The sequence below is a fragment of the Rhinoderma darwinii genome, chromosome 10 (genome assembly GCF_050947455.1).
Source record: "Rhinoderma darwinii isolate aRhiDar2 chromosome 10, aRhiDar2.hap1, whole genome shotgun sequence".
Taxonomy (NCBI): Eukaryota; Metazoa; Chordata; class Amphibia; order Anura; family Rhinodermatidae; genus Rhinoderma; species Rhinoderma darwinii.
In genome coordinates this window covers 54443781-54458231 of record NC_134696.1, presented here as the reverse complement: position 1 = coordinate 54458231, position 14451 = coordinate 54443781, and the positions used below count along the sequence as shown (strand labels likewise).

The 14451-nt window shown below is 39.8% G+C and overlaps 1 protein-coding gene across 2 annotated transcripts in view; it reads right to left on the bottom strand.

The window, feature by feature from the left end:
* The window catches only part of LOC142662070 (BAR/IMD domain-containing adapter protein 2-like), a 216472-nt gene extending 204932 nt beyond the window's left edge, over nucleotides 1-11540 (bottom strand). Inside the window, exon 1 of one of the 2 annotated variants that reach the window (XM_075839945.1) lies at nucleotides 11460-11540. The gene's annotated coding sequence lies outside the window, so the exon portion shown is untranslated. The remainder of the gene's footprint in view (nucleotides 1-11459) is intronic. The other variant, XM_075839946.1, reaches the window with a different exon arrangement.
* Nucleotides 11541-14451: the final 2911 nt, after the last annotated feature.

Below are 14451 nucleotides of genomic sequence, written 5' to 3'. Positions count from 1 at the left end.
TTCCTGTACTTTCTGAGTTATCCAGCACTAGACAAATAAATCCTTGGATTAAAAATGGATAGTGTATGGATTGGATGTATTCTTTCCTTGGAATTTGATATTAACTCTAATAATATGCCTCTGATATGGATATCCCATTTGCTATATATCATCAATTTACTTCATGCAGAATGAGCATGAGTAATGTTCTTTTGGGTATGAAATATTAAATCAATTGGATAAATAAATAAAATAAATGAACATAGTATCCATCTCTTGCAAATTTTTTTTTTTTTTTTTTCGCAGGAGTATGAGTTGCCCTTAGCCCTTTTTGGGTGGTGGAAATTAGGGACCCACTGCCCCTTTTGGACATTTGATTCCCCTCCCTGCCCCCATTTGGATTTTTATGGTGGCTCCTCTATGTGCAGTAATATACATACATATGGTTATGAGACTTAGTGATAAAATTATTTTATTGATTTTTGACAGTTTATTTCTTTTGGGGATAGTGGGGACCCAGGTCCTAATACCTTATAGGTGGTGGTCCTCTCTCCCTGCTTCCCCGAAAGTATTTTATGAACTCCATATGTATGTATGTATAGATAGCTATAAAATTAAACAGATTATCTATTTAGCTTCAAAGTACTAATTAATTTTACTAATCTAAAATAGCGTATGATATAGCTCAATAGTGTAAATGGTGTAGTAAAGGACTCTATGTTGGGGAAACATTTCTTTATAATCCAACTATAGAATCTAGATATTAGTAGCGGACTATATTCATGGATAAATTAATTCTGATTATTAGATCCCAAGTAGTTATTATACTCTGGTGGAAGACTCAGATCTAATTATTATTTCTGTTATGACCATGTGGAGATGCACCACTGATTGCCTTCTCCATAAAAATACCGAATATATCCTTTTAACACGACTTAGTGGATATATGAATTGCCTGTTTGATTGTAAAAATATTTGTACTTGCTATCAAAATTGATTGTTTTGTCTTATGAAAGATCGATATGCACTATCCATAACGTCTCTTCTAATTATCCCCATGAAACATTATGCCTATGACTACATAACCAATGAATGAATTTGGGACACTATAAATACACTATGTTTGGCAGCACCTGTCAAACTGCTCTGAAGAAATCCCGTTCAGGGATGAAACGCGTCAGCTGTTCCAATCAACAGGGCCGGTAGTGACGTCCAAGCCTTGCCCTGAGAATCCCTGTCCATGAGATACCACATGGAAGGAAACCTACTCTGGAATTTCAACTCACCTGGTTGCTAGCGTGCGATCCTGCCCTGTCGGGTCTGTGTCTCTCGAAGTGTGCCCAATCCACCTTGATGCCGGCATGTGATCCTGTCCTCTCAGGTCCGTGTCTCTCTGAGTGCAGTGGCGAAACATTCGCATGGATCAAGGGAGGAGATCGTCAATTGATGTGATGGTAGAGATTTGGAGGCTTTGAATTAAATGTGTGGCCATACAGACGAACCTTGCTTCTTTGGAGATCTACCATTTTCCATCTTTGGGCTGACTACCTCCACAACTGACCTCTCGGCACTCGCTGGATTTTTAAGGTAAAAACCCTATACAAATTATAAGAGTGCCTTGCATTAAAGCTCAAGATCACGAGGGCTACACATTTGACCCCAAGGGGCTGTGAAAGGACTTCCTTAGATCTAAGGATCCACTTAAGAGAGGAAAAAACACGCTGTAAACCACATCCCCTTAATACATGGGGCTACCTTCCTATTTTTGGAGTTATATGCGTATAAAAAGATTCTTTTCAAAAAACATCATTACCAGTTACTCCTGATAGGAACTCTGGCTATTTTGCGATTTAAATAACAGATATGGTTGAAAACCGCAAGTGTGAACACTACCCAGCGGTTTTTCATTTGGAATTTTCTATCTTTTCAAAACCGCTCTGTACATACACAGTACGTTGTATAATCATATGGTAATCTCTCTAATGTATTAAGGGTGCCATTGCATGTCTCTTTTCCTGGCCAGGAGGTTCTTTTTATAAAATTAATATATACTTTTGTTGTTGTAAAAATTTATTTTGCCGGTATTATCTGGATTCTAAAATAAAATATTATATTTAATTTTACTTAACCCAAGAGTGCCTATTTATATTCCTGGATCATTTTTCTTTTTTCTTCTTTTTTCTTCTTTTTTCCATAATCTTTATCAGGAATGGCACCGTGCTATATTATATTGCAATTTTGGGTTTGTTAGGTATGGTTTGGTTATAACCACATCTTTTTTCTTTACAAATTTGTCTAAATATGCTAATTTGGCTATAATTGGAGGTGACTCTTTGGGTATGTTTACACGCTAGACTAAAAACGTCTGAAAATACAGAGCTGTTTTCAAGGGAAAACCGCTCCTGATTTTCAGACGTTTTTCGCTGCGTTTTTTATGGCCGTTTTTGGAGCTTTTTCCAATAGAGTCTATGGAAAACGGCTCCAAAAACGTCCCAAGAAGTGTCCTGCACTTCTTTTTTGCGAACGATTTTTTACGCGTAAAAAAACGCTGCGAAAAACGCTCCATCGGATTGAAATCAATGGGCAGATGTGTGGAGGCGTTCTGCTTCTGATTTTTCGGCCATTTTTCAGGCATTTACGGCCCGAAAACGGACAAAAATAGGCCGTGTGAACATACCCTTTCTTTTCACTCTGGGCGGTGTAATGTTTTCTGTATGACGCTGTCCAATCAGCATCACAGCTCAGCAGTGTGATCATATAGTATACAGCTTCGATTCCCAACTGTGTTTTCAACTGGTGATATCTCTGGTTGTTTTACAGCTACAAATGCGATCCCGATGCCATATGAAATATTACAATCTCATCTTTCATATGCCCCCAGAACCTGTTCCAGGTGGCCAACAGCCGGTGGTCCACATGCCTATTTGAAGTGATCTCCCTTCCATCCAGCCTCAGTTTCTCACACTGTGTGTGAAGCAGCTTCATGCTGATAGGACAGTGTCAGAGGCTGTGAGGTAGCTCTAACTCCGGAGAATCGCTGGTGTTGACACCATTTGTCTAGTATAGACTCATTTGCATATTTAGAAAAAAGCTCCTAACTTTTAAAATAAGGAGTTTTTTGGGACACAATTTTCACTAGCATTATCAGTGTGACAGCGCCTATTAGATTAGCTAGGAGATTTGGCATTACTAAACTAGTGACAGATCCTCTTTAAGCAGGAGGGTGACATCCGATGCCAGCTATCAATCCAAAAATGCAATCACTTCTGAGAATTTAAAAGTAAGGGAATCTAGCAGGTAACCCTACAAGAAACCTCATTAAGATACTCCATAGGACATATATGGTGTATCCTGTTTGACCTTAAAGGGAACCTGTCACCAGCATTTTAGCTATAAAGCCAGCAATACCTGGTGAAAGTGGGTGAAAAATCATTGTCATCTAAGCTATAAATATGTTCTAAGTAAGCTCTGTAGCTTTAGTATTCCGTTTTTCAGTGGTCCCACGCCGTATGCAAATGAGCAGAAAAGAGTCAAATCTTCATCTGAAAAGAGTCAGATTTTCATTCCTCCAGCATCTCAGAGTGGACTCCACCTCCTTCTTTTTGATTGACAACTCCTTAGCCAGTCAGGGCCGGACAGGTGGTGGCAGTGGGCGTGGTTAAGAAGCTCCGTCCCAGAGGGAAAAATAATTACCATAAAAGGTGGGAAAAGTTTAAACGACTATATTTACCGACAGAGGAGGACTTCAGGAAAGAAGAGAACAGGAACGAACTCTGGACAGCTGCGGCCATTGAGGGGTCAGGCTAGTTTAACAGGTAAGATGTTGATGACAGGATCCCTTTAAAGAGGCTCTGTCACCAGATTTTGCAACCCCTATCTGCTATTGCAGCAGATAGGCGCTGCAATGTAGATTACAGTAACGTTTTTATTTTTAAAAAACAAGCATTTTTGGCCAAGTTATGACCATTTTTGTATTTATGCAAATGAGGCTTGCAAAAGTACAAGTGGGCGTGTTTACAGTAAAAGTACAATTGGGCGTGTATTATGTGTGTACATCGGGGCGTTTTTACTTCTTTTACTAGCTGGGCGTTAGGAATGGGAGTGTATGATGCTGACGAATCAGCATCATCCACTTCTGTTCGTTATAACACCCAGCTTCTGGCAGTGCACAGACACAGCGTGTTCTCGAGAGATCACGCTGTGACGTCACTCACTTCCTGCCCCAGGTCCTGCATCGTGTCGGCCACATCGGCACCAGAGTCTACAGTTGATTCTGCATCAGCGTTTGCAGGTAAGTAGCTACATCGACTTACCTGCAAACGCCGATGCTGCTGCAGAATCAACTGTAGCCTCTGGTGCCGATGTGTCCTCGCTCGTCCGACACGATGCAGGACCTGGGGCAGGAAGTGAGTGATGACACAGCGTGATCTCTCGAGAACACGCTGTGTGTCTGCACTGCCAGAAGCTGGGCGTTCTGAAGAGAAGTGGATGATACTTCTCGTCAGAACGCCCAGCTAGTAAAAGAAGTAAACACGCCCAGATGTAACACACATAATACACGCCCAGTTGGACATTTACTTTAAACACGCCCAGTTGGACTTTTGCAAGCCTCATTTACATAAACACAAAAATGGTCATAACTTGCCCAAAAATGCTCGTTTTTTAAAAATAAAAATGTTACTGTAATCTACATTGCAGCGCCTATCTGCTGCAATAGCAGATAGGGCTTGCAAAATCTGGTGACAGAGCCTCTTTAAGCAGTATATTCTTCCTTATCCTCTGTGTATTCAGGAATGCATTCACTAGGCTCCATGTACCCTATATGATGGTCCAGCCCTACCATCAGTTCCTTCTTGTCCTCAATATACTCACTTATAGCTAAAGTCCTGAACTCCCGCTTTCGTAAACCTTCAGTATGCCTATTAGGAGCCAAACCTATTGGTGTAACACATGAGATACATGCAGCCCACATCCACATAACATCCAAATGAAACTCTATTGACCTTTCTAATCACGAGGTCAAAACAACGATGAACACATTTGTTATCTATTAAGCCATATTAAGCTAAAATGAAGCCATAAGGGCTGGCTATATAAACCTGACTATAAGGTTTGGCAGCCTTGGTTGTCCTCCTCCCATTCCTCAAACCTGCATTATTATGTCACTATTTAGGAGTAAAACCTACTCAATAATAAGTGATAGACCTCATGAGGCCCCAAGGGAAGCAACATTGAACATTGGTTGAACATTGATCTTACTTCCCCTGAATGGGGTTACATGATGCAATTGAAGATTACAAATAGCTAAAAAAAAATAATCATTTAAACTAAAAGTGAAAATATTATCAAAATAGACTATTTTTAGAAAAATCTACTTAATACACAGGCTTATCTTACCTGCTGTCAAACTTCTAACCCCCATTTTCTGCTGTTAGTTCAGTGCTGGTCCAGCATGGAGCTGAATAGTCATTTAAAACAGACTGGTTGCTAGGGATATACTAACAGCTTCAGAATTTCCAATAGGGTTGTCAGGCAGCATGTCCCTAGCAACCAGTCTGTCTTAGATAACTCACGGCTGAATTGATATTGAGCTAAGGGCAGAGAAATTACACTGAAACTTGGCAATACTCAATTCAATACCCTGAAGCACCTTTGTCTTAGCAATCATGAAGGATAAAAGTCTGGACCCTACCAATAATGTCTTCTGACATATCAGAAGACATTAAGAGATACACAATTTTTAAACTTAATGTCATATTTTAACTTTTATGTGGTATAATGACCAGAATAATAGGAAAATTGTAAAAACATATTATTCCTGAAAGTGAACAGATATGCAGAGGTATATGTGTGAGCCCATACTGTAGACATGGCACTTGGTCCATGATAGTTGTAATTTGTTCGCTCTTGGACCCTTTTAGGGAATATAGTTGCCAGGTTACCAATGGTGACTGCACATGGTTAATAATAACATTATTCATATTCATGAATATAGCTCTGCTATTCTGTTACTTCGGAGGATCTATCATTTGGCTGCAAAATAGCTGGTAGAAAGCTTTCGGTGAAAATGACACAGTCTGGTAAACTATGAAAACCTCTTGAACACAAATCGAATTTGGCCAGCTACTACTGGCCTTAAGCATATTATATTTTGAAATTAAAATATTATTCCATTTAAAGGACTGGTTTAATATACATTTTAACGTTGTCAACATCTTAGTTTTTTGTATGTAAATCACTCAGCAGTAGCTATATGGTGAAGACTAATTTGTATAATTACGCACTAGTTTATTCTGAACCCTTTCCCGCCTCAGCCATTTTTGGGATTTTCACTTTCGTTTTTTCCTCCCCACCTTCCAAAAGCCACAACTTTGTTGTTTTTCTGTCGATACAGCCGTATGAGGGCTTATTTTTTGTGAGACGAGTTTTAGATTTTCACAGCAGCATTTATTGTACCATATAATGTAGTGGGAAACTGGTAAAAATTCTTTGTGGGGTGGAAAAACAGCGATTCCTCAATCTTTTGGGGGGTTTCGTTTTTACGGTGTTCACAGTGCGATAAAAATGGCATGAACTTTATTCTGTGGGTCAATACGATTACGGCGATACCAAAATTATATATTTTTTTATGTTTTACTACTTTTACATGGAAAAACTGATTGTTAAAAGTGAAATTTGAGTTTTTTCGCCATATTCTGAGAGCCATTTTTTTCCCCTGTCGATAGAGCGGTATGAGCGCTTATTTTTTTGCGGAGTGAGCTGTGGTTTCTATTCGTACCATTTTCCGGTACATGAGACTTTTTGATCACTTTTTATTCTATTTTTTGTGGGAGATAAAGTGACCAAAAAACTGCGATTCTGGCGGTTTAATTTTTTATGTCGTTCACCGTGCAAACGAAATAATTATGGTTTTCGCTTTTATGGACGCGACGATACCAGTTTTGATAATTTACACATCTTTTTTACATTGTGCTAAAGGGGAAAAGGGGAATTTTTTAAAAAAAATACAACAACTTTATTTTACTGTATTTAACTTTTATTTATTAGGCCCCCTAGGGGACTTGAACCAGCGATAGTTGGATCGCTTGGATGACATACTGCACATACTGCAATACTAATGTATTGCATTACATCATTATACTGACAGTCTCCTATGAAGCCCTGCCGGAATCAGGGCTTCATAGGAGTACAAAGATGGCAGACCTGGGGGTCTTCATCAGGCCCCCAGGCTGACTTGCCTACAATTAGCACACCACTATCTCTTCGCAGTTGGGCCATTGCAACGTTACAGGGGTCACCCCCTGTTTCTAACCGTTTAGATGCTGCGGTCGCTATTGACTGCATCTAAGGGGTTGAATGAGATGGTACCCCCTTCTCAGCAAAAACAGCTTCCACTCTTCTGGGACATTTCTACAAGATATTGGAGTGTGTCTGTGGAAATTTTTGCCTACTTATCCAGAAGAGCATTTGTGAGTTCAGACACTGATGTTGAATGAGAAGACCTGGCTTGCAATCTCCGTGATTTTATACTGAGTGAAACACCTGAATTCAAGAGCAGCGTTGGACTGGTCCATCGGAGGATCCTCCGGTGGACCCAGGCACCGAGCTGCATCTCCTCAGCCGTAGAGCATAGAGCCATTGGCTACTTATCCTGCTGCTAACACTTGTAGGCCACAGTCTGTTTAAGGCTATATAGAGGCACAAATGGGGCCTAACTACTATATAGGGGCACAAAGGGGGCCTAATTAGTATGTAGGTGTACAAAAGTGGCCTAACTACTATATGGGCAGCACAAAGGGTGCCTTACTACTTAATGGGCAGCATAAAGGGGCCTAACTACTATATAGGGTCACTAAAGGGGACCTAACTAGTAGATGGGGGCACAAAGGGGAACCTAACTACTATATGGGGGCACAAAGGGGACCTTACTTTTATGTTGGGGCACAATAGGGCCTAACTACTACATAGTTGCACAAAGGGGTACCTAACTACTATTCGGGTGGCACAAATGGGGTCTAATTAATATATAGGGCCGAAAGGGGACATATCTACTATAAAGGGGCACCAAAGTGGACCTAACTAACATGTGGGCACAAAAGGGTCATAACTGCTATATTGGGGCCTGAAGGAGGGACCTAACCACTATATGTGGGAGCAAAGGGGACCTAACTGCTATAAAAGTGCACAAAGGGGGCCTAACTACTATATGGGTGGCACAAAGGGGGCCTAACTACTATATAGGGACACAAAGGGGACCTATCTACTATATAGGGGCACCAGAGGGAACCTAACTAACATGGGGCCACAAAGGGGTCCTAATTACTTTAGAGCAAAGTGCTCACAAATGCATAATGTTTTTAATGTTCCTTTGAATGAATATAAAATATAAGTTCCAAACTGTTCAAATATTTTCTAATTATTGTAAACATATTGCCAACTATGTTGTTTTACATTTAATTAGGATAGCCTATCGACTTTTTGTTCATTAACTACATTACTATATAAATATTCCCCGTTTGCTAGATACAGTAAGAATATAGCAAGGATAGCAATTTAGTAGTGAAAGCGCTACTGTGTTCTCTTTGTGATATAACAACTATATAATTATTTATCTCTTTGATAGTAATATAATGCTAAATATGCTACTGAATTTATCCACAGTGGTGTAGATAGCTTGAATGTGTTCTTCTCTATGTAAATGTAATAACAAAATATCCACTTACGTACTTGCGGATAGCAGTGTGGTACTGATTATGTTACTTTGTTCTCGCTTAGTAGCGCAGATCGCACTACTTGTCTTTTCCTATCTTGATTTAATTGTAATAATATCTTTATTTCATGTGGACAGTGGTGTGGTGCTGATTATGTTACTTATTTTTAATAGCGCTGAATGCGCGATTTTATTAAAAAGTTTCTTTCTATTTATGTCTATGTGGACAGCATTGTGATGCTGTACTCACCGCTCTGTTCTCTCATGGTAACCTCATGACTGTGACAGATTGTTGCTGATAGTCTTTTTCTCTCAATGAGAGCAGTCAAACTTTTGAGCAGGCTTGTGATTGGTTTAAGTGTTTTTTTATTCTTATTGGTGAGGAGATTAGTTTTGTGTTTGGTCACAGCTACAAATTTGAAAGTGCTCAGTGCAGTATTATGAATATACAGATATGTCATTTCTCTATTAATATCTCATCATATGACAAACTGTTGTTTATTCCTATATATAGAAGATATGAATTAGGATGTTTTTTAAATATATATTTTTAGATGTATTTTCTCTATATTTATTTGATAAAGTTTTATTTTTATATTTTTTTAATATATTTTGTATATATATATATATATATATATATATATATATCTTTTTTTATATATACACATAGATATGTTGATTCTCTTAGTATCAGATATAATGAATTGTTTACATATTCGTACATGTTGATGATTGTTATTTCTTTGATGTGTTATTCGTTTTGTTATATTATGTTGCACACTTGCATTATTGTTTGAGCAGCTATTTAAACCATGATTATCTAGCACGTCACTCATGCCCCAGAGGAAGCCGTAACGGCGAAACCCAGGGTCGGGCGAGTTTGTTTGACGTGCTGCTACTGATTTTATTTGAATCACTAATGCTTTTATTCTTCTATTTTCTGTAAGTATGGAATAAATCTTGCGCATTGCAAAAAAAAAAAAAAACAGAGGGTGTTGCACTATTTCTCCTCTTTTCTATTGGTGTCATAGGATTTATCCTGCCTGGAGCTTGAACATTGGGATACACTGCAGAGCTCCGTGGCACTACAAGGACCAGAACAACTGCACACACCTTCTCTGGATTGTAGATTGCCTATTATTGTGGACTGAGCAGAAACGTCTATAAGACTACAGGTTGGACTGTGTTTCTCGGTGCTGTTTGAGCGGTGAAAAACTTTATATACTTTTGTCCGTACTACTATATTGGTGCCCAAAGGAGGACCTAACTACAATATGGGGGCACAAAAGGGATGTAACTACTATATGTGAGGGCAAAGGGAGACCTAAATTCTATATGGGGGCACAAAGGGGATTCTAACAACTATATCGAGGCAGATTCAGACCTAACTACTATAAGGGGGCACAAAGAGGACCCAGCTAATATATGGGGCAAAAAGAGAACCTAACTACTATATGAGTGGCACAAAGGGGACCTAACTACTATATGGGGCCACGAAGGGGACCTAACTACTATAAGGGGATACAAATGTGGACCTAATTACTAAAATGGGCCACAAAAGGGACCTAATTACTATATGGGAGCACAAAGGGGACTTAGCTACTATATGGGGGCACACTACTTTAATCATAAGCATACAGTAGATGGAGTTTCTGTAAAGGAAGGATATTATATGTGGCAACCGTAAAATACCTTATATGTTTGTTTTTGTTTTTGCCTACCCCTGGATTGTCACTTTTGAAAAACATGTTTAACTTGTTGGACTTTTTTCAACCTTATTCAACCTTACAACCTTTTCTCAACCTTGTATTGGACACAGATAATCACTTCCTACAGCCTCTTCACTCCTAGGACAATGTTCTATCCTAGTTTTCTTACTATCTTTCTCTTTGCAGTGTGTCTTTTATTGGTTCTACTTCCTCCCCACTTTCTATCTTTATAGGTTCCCAAGGATTCGGTGCAGGGCCACCTTCTGTTTTCTCTTTACACACTCCACACTAGCAGCATGTTCGGTAGTCAGTACCATCTTTATGCTGTTGACACCCAACTATAGACATCCTCCAGTGACCAAAGTATGTCTATGTAATATACTTGTTATTTCTAAAAGCCTTCATGTAGTCAAGAGTAAAAAATAGCCCCCCCCCCCCACCTCCTGCACGTTTCTGTCCTTCTCAGTTCATACATGTGTGTTGACATAAAAACATTACAGGTGCAATAGTAGTCTTGTGGAAATTTTTATCAGGTAGTTTCTAAAAAAATTTATACCTTTTATCTCTTTCACGAGCAAAAGTCCAATCCTTAAATGAATGAAGTTAGAGGTGCTCTCCTTCCCTTCCCTCCCATCTGTTGGCTATAGCTACAGCCCATTCATCATTATGAACTGTCACCGTGTAGGGGAGAATTATTAAGTATAACGGTGCAATGGGGATGGGGGTAAGTAAAAGGGAAGAGTATGAGAGAGACAGATTCCCTGGATCCTTACATTGAATCGTATCTCTTAATTAAATGGTGTTTTTCTATATACTTCTCCAAAGATCATATCCTATAATGATATTGTTACTTACAAAATTGCATGATCTTTTATATGATGAATCATATCTATGGGTTTGAAAGGAGGTGATTCATTGTTTTGTGTCTTACTATACAATCCTGTATACAGACCTCACAGGTAAATCACATTTTCTTCATGCATATAATACATTTAGCTTCTACATATTCTATTTGTATGTATGCATGATTTTCTATGATAAGGAAGCTATGGATCACTTACCTCTGCACAGGGCATTCCTCCACAAGCCTGCAGGCCTGTGCTTAGCTTCTTTTGCAAGGGGCTGATTCAATATACTCTCTGGCAGCTCAGAACAGTACTGCAGTGTGATCATCTGAACTGAAGTATATTAAATCAGACCAGTATTATGTGTGAGTGCGTGTGTGCTGGTATTTTACTAAGCCAAAGAAAAATGCACAGCAATTTCAGATGAATGTATTTGATGTAAAGGTAGGTTATGTCAGTATAGCTTTGATTTATAACGCAAATACGGACACATCTGTTAATAATTTTTTTTACCTTTTTATGGGGAGCTGCAGTAATTTTTGGGTATGTTTCCAAAGCTTCACTTTGTGCTGTTTTTTTAATAGAAGAGTTAGGGCTAGTATTGATGAAGACAAGTGTTTAATGGATTTTCCCACTATTGCATTTATCACCTATCCACAGCAAAGGTGATAAACTTTAGATCGGTGTAGGTTGTGTGGAGTGATGGCTCTTTCTGCATCCCCCATAGACTTGCATGAGCCAGCTACGCACATGCCTGGCTATCGCCGCATCCATAGAAAGGTGAACGAGGGTACCCCATTCAAACAATCAACAGAATTTTACTGCAGTTGAACCCCCACAAATCTTTTTAATATATTAAAGGTGTCATGTAGCACATGACATGGGTGCAACTATAATTGCTTAATCTATTTTCACTTGATCCATCTTGCACTCACCTTCCACTCAGGTTAGAAATGGAGCATAAATCCCACCTCAACACATATACAATATACCCCAGAAACACCAATCGCTTCACCAGCTACCGAGTTCTGGGCCAATAGGTACCCAATTCATACATACTGCTCTCCAGCAGACTTAGGGTATGTGCACACGATAACGACCATTACGTCTGAAATGACGGAGCTGTTTTCAGGTCCGTAATTTCAGACGTAATTGCTCGTACTCGCATTTTGCGAGGCGTCTTTGACGGCCGTAATTTGGAGCTGTTCTTCATTTGATTCAATGAAAAACGGCTCAAATTACGTCCAAAGAAGTGTCCTGCACTTCTTTGACGAGGCAGTCATTTTACGCGTCGTCTTTTGACAGCGATGCGTAAAATGACAGGTCGTCGGCACAGTACGTCGGCAAACCCATTCAAATGAATGGGCAGATGTTTGCCGACGTATTGGAGCCGTATTTTTAGGCGTAAATCGAGGCATAATACGCCTCGTTTACGCCTGAAAATAGGTAGTGTGAACCCAGCCTAAGGGTTAACACACGCTGGAACGATCTGATATGGATGGCCTATGTTAAGAAAAGGCAATCAATATTATTGTCCCAGAGAGCCCCTTTAATATAAAAAGTACGGTGCTAACAAAATTACAAAGAAACTAAATAAAATGGCAAAAACGTGTCGTGTCGGACGAGCGAGGACACATCGGCACCAGAGGCTACAGTTGATTCTGCAGCAGCATCGGCGTTTGCAGGTAAGTCGATGTAGCTACTTACCTGCAAACGCTGATGCTGCTGCAGAATCAACTGTAGCCTCTGGTGCCGATGTGTCCTCGCTCATCCGACACGATGCAGGACCTGTGAGTGACGTCACAGCGTGATCTCTCGAGAACACGGCTGTGTCTGCACTGCCAGAAGCTGGGCGTTCTGAAGAGAAGTGGATGATACTTCTCGTCAGAACGCCCAGCTAGTAAAAGTAGTAGAAACGCCCCGATGTACGCACATAATACACGCCCACTTGGACTTTTATTTTAAACACGCCCACTTGGACTTTTGCAAGCCTCATTTGCATAAATACAAAAATGGTCATAACTTGGCCAAAAATGCTTGTTTTTTAAAAATAAAAACGTTACTGTAATCTACCTTGCAGCGCCTATCTGCTGCAATAGCAGATAGGGGTTGCAAAATCTGGTGACAGAGCCTCTTTAATGAAGCTGCCAGTTGAGGACCTGTGAGGCGTCTATTTCTCAAACTAGAGACTCTAATGTACTTGTCTTGTTGTGCAGCGGGGCCTCCCACTTATTTTTCTACTCTGGTTACAGCCTGTGTGTGCTGTCCTCTGAAGGGAGTAGCACACATCGTTGTAGGAAATCTTCAGTTTCTTGGCAATTTCTCACATGGAATAGCCTTCATTTCTAAGAACAAGAATAGACTGTCGAGTTTCACATGAAAGCTCTCTTTTTCTAGCCATTTTGAGAGTTTAATCGAACCCACAAATGTAATGCTCCAGATTCTCAACTAGCTCAAAGGAAGGTCAGTTTTATAGCTCCTCTAAACAGCAAAACTGTTTACAGCGGTGCTAACATAATTGCACAAGGGTTTTCAAGTGTTTTCTAATCATCCTTTAACCTTCTAACACAGTTAGCAAACACAATGTACCATTAGAACACTGGAGTGATGGCTGCTGGAAATGGGCCTCTATACACCTATGTAGATATTGCATTAAAAACCAGATGTTTGCAGTTAGAATAGTCATTTAGCACATTAACAATGTATAGAGTGTATTTCTGATTAACTTAATGTTATCTTCATTGAAAAAAACTGTGCTTTTCTTTCAAAAATAAGGAAATTTCTAAGTGACCCTAAACTTTTGAACGGTAGTGTACATCTACTGTGAATGGCCACCTTTAGGGTCCTTTTACAGAGGCCCATTTTGGCCGTAACAATGAACGCCGATCATCGAGACAGCTCGTTGATTGGCGCTCATTTGCTCTTTTCATGAGGAGCTATTATCAGTAATGTATGGGGATGAGAGCTTGTTACTACGATTGCTCCTTCCAATACATTTCTATCATGTCGACAGCACGTGCTGCCAACAACGATAATAATTTCTGCTGCAGAAACAATACAAACAGCCGATGAACTAGCGTTTGCTCGTTCATCGACTGACCCAGTGGCGGATTAAGTAGACCATAGTCCCTTGGCTGTTCCACAAACTTGGGCCCCCCTTCCCCACCTCCGCTCTGCCATGTCTACAGTGAACACCACCTTTTTGTGC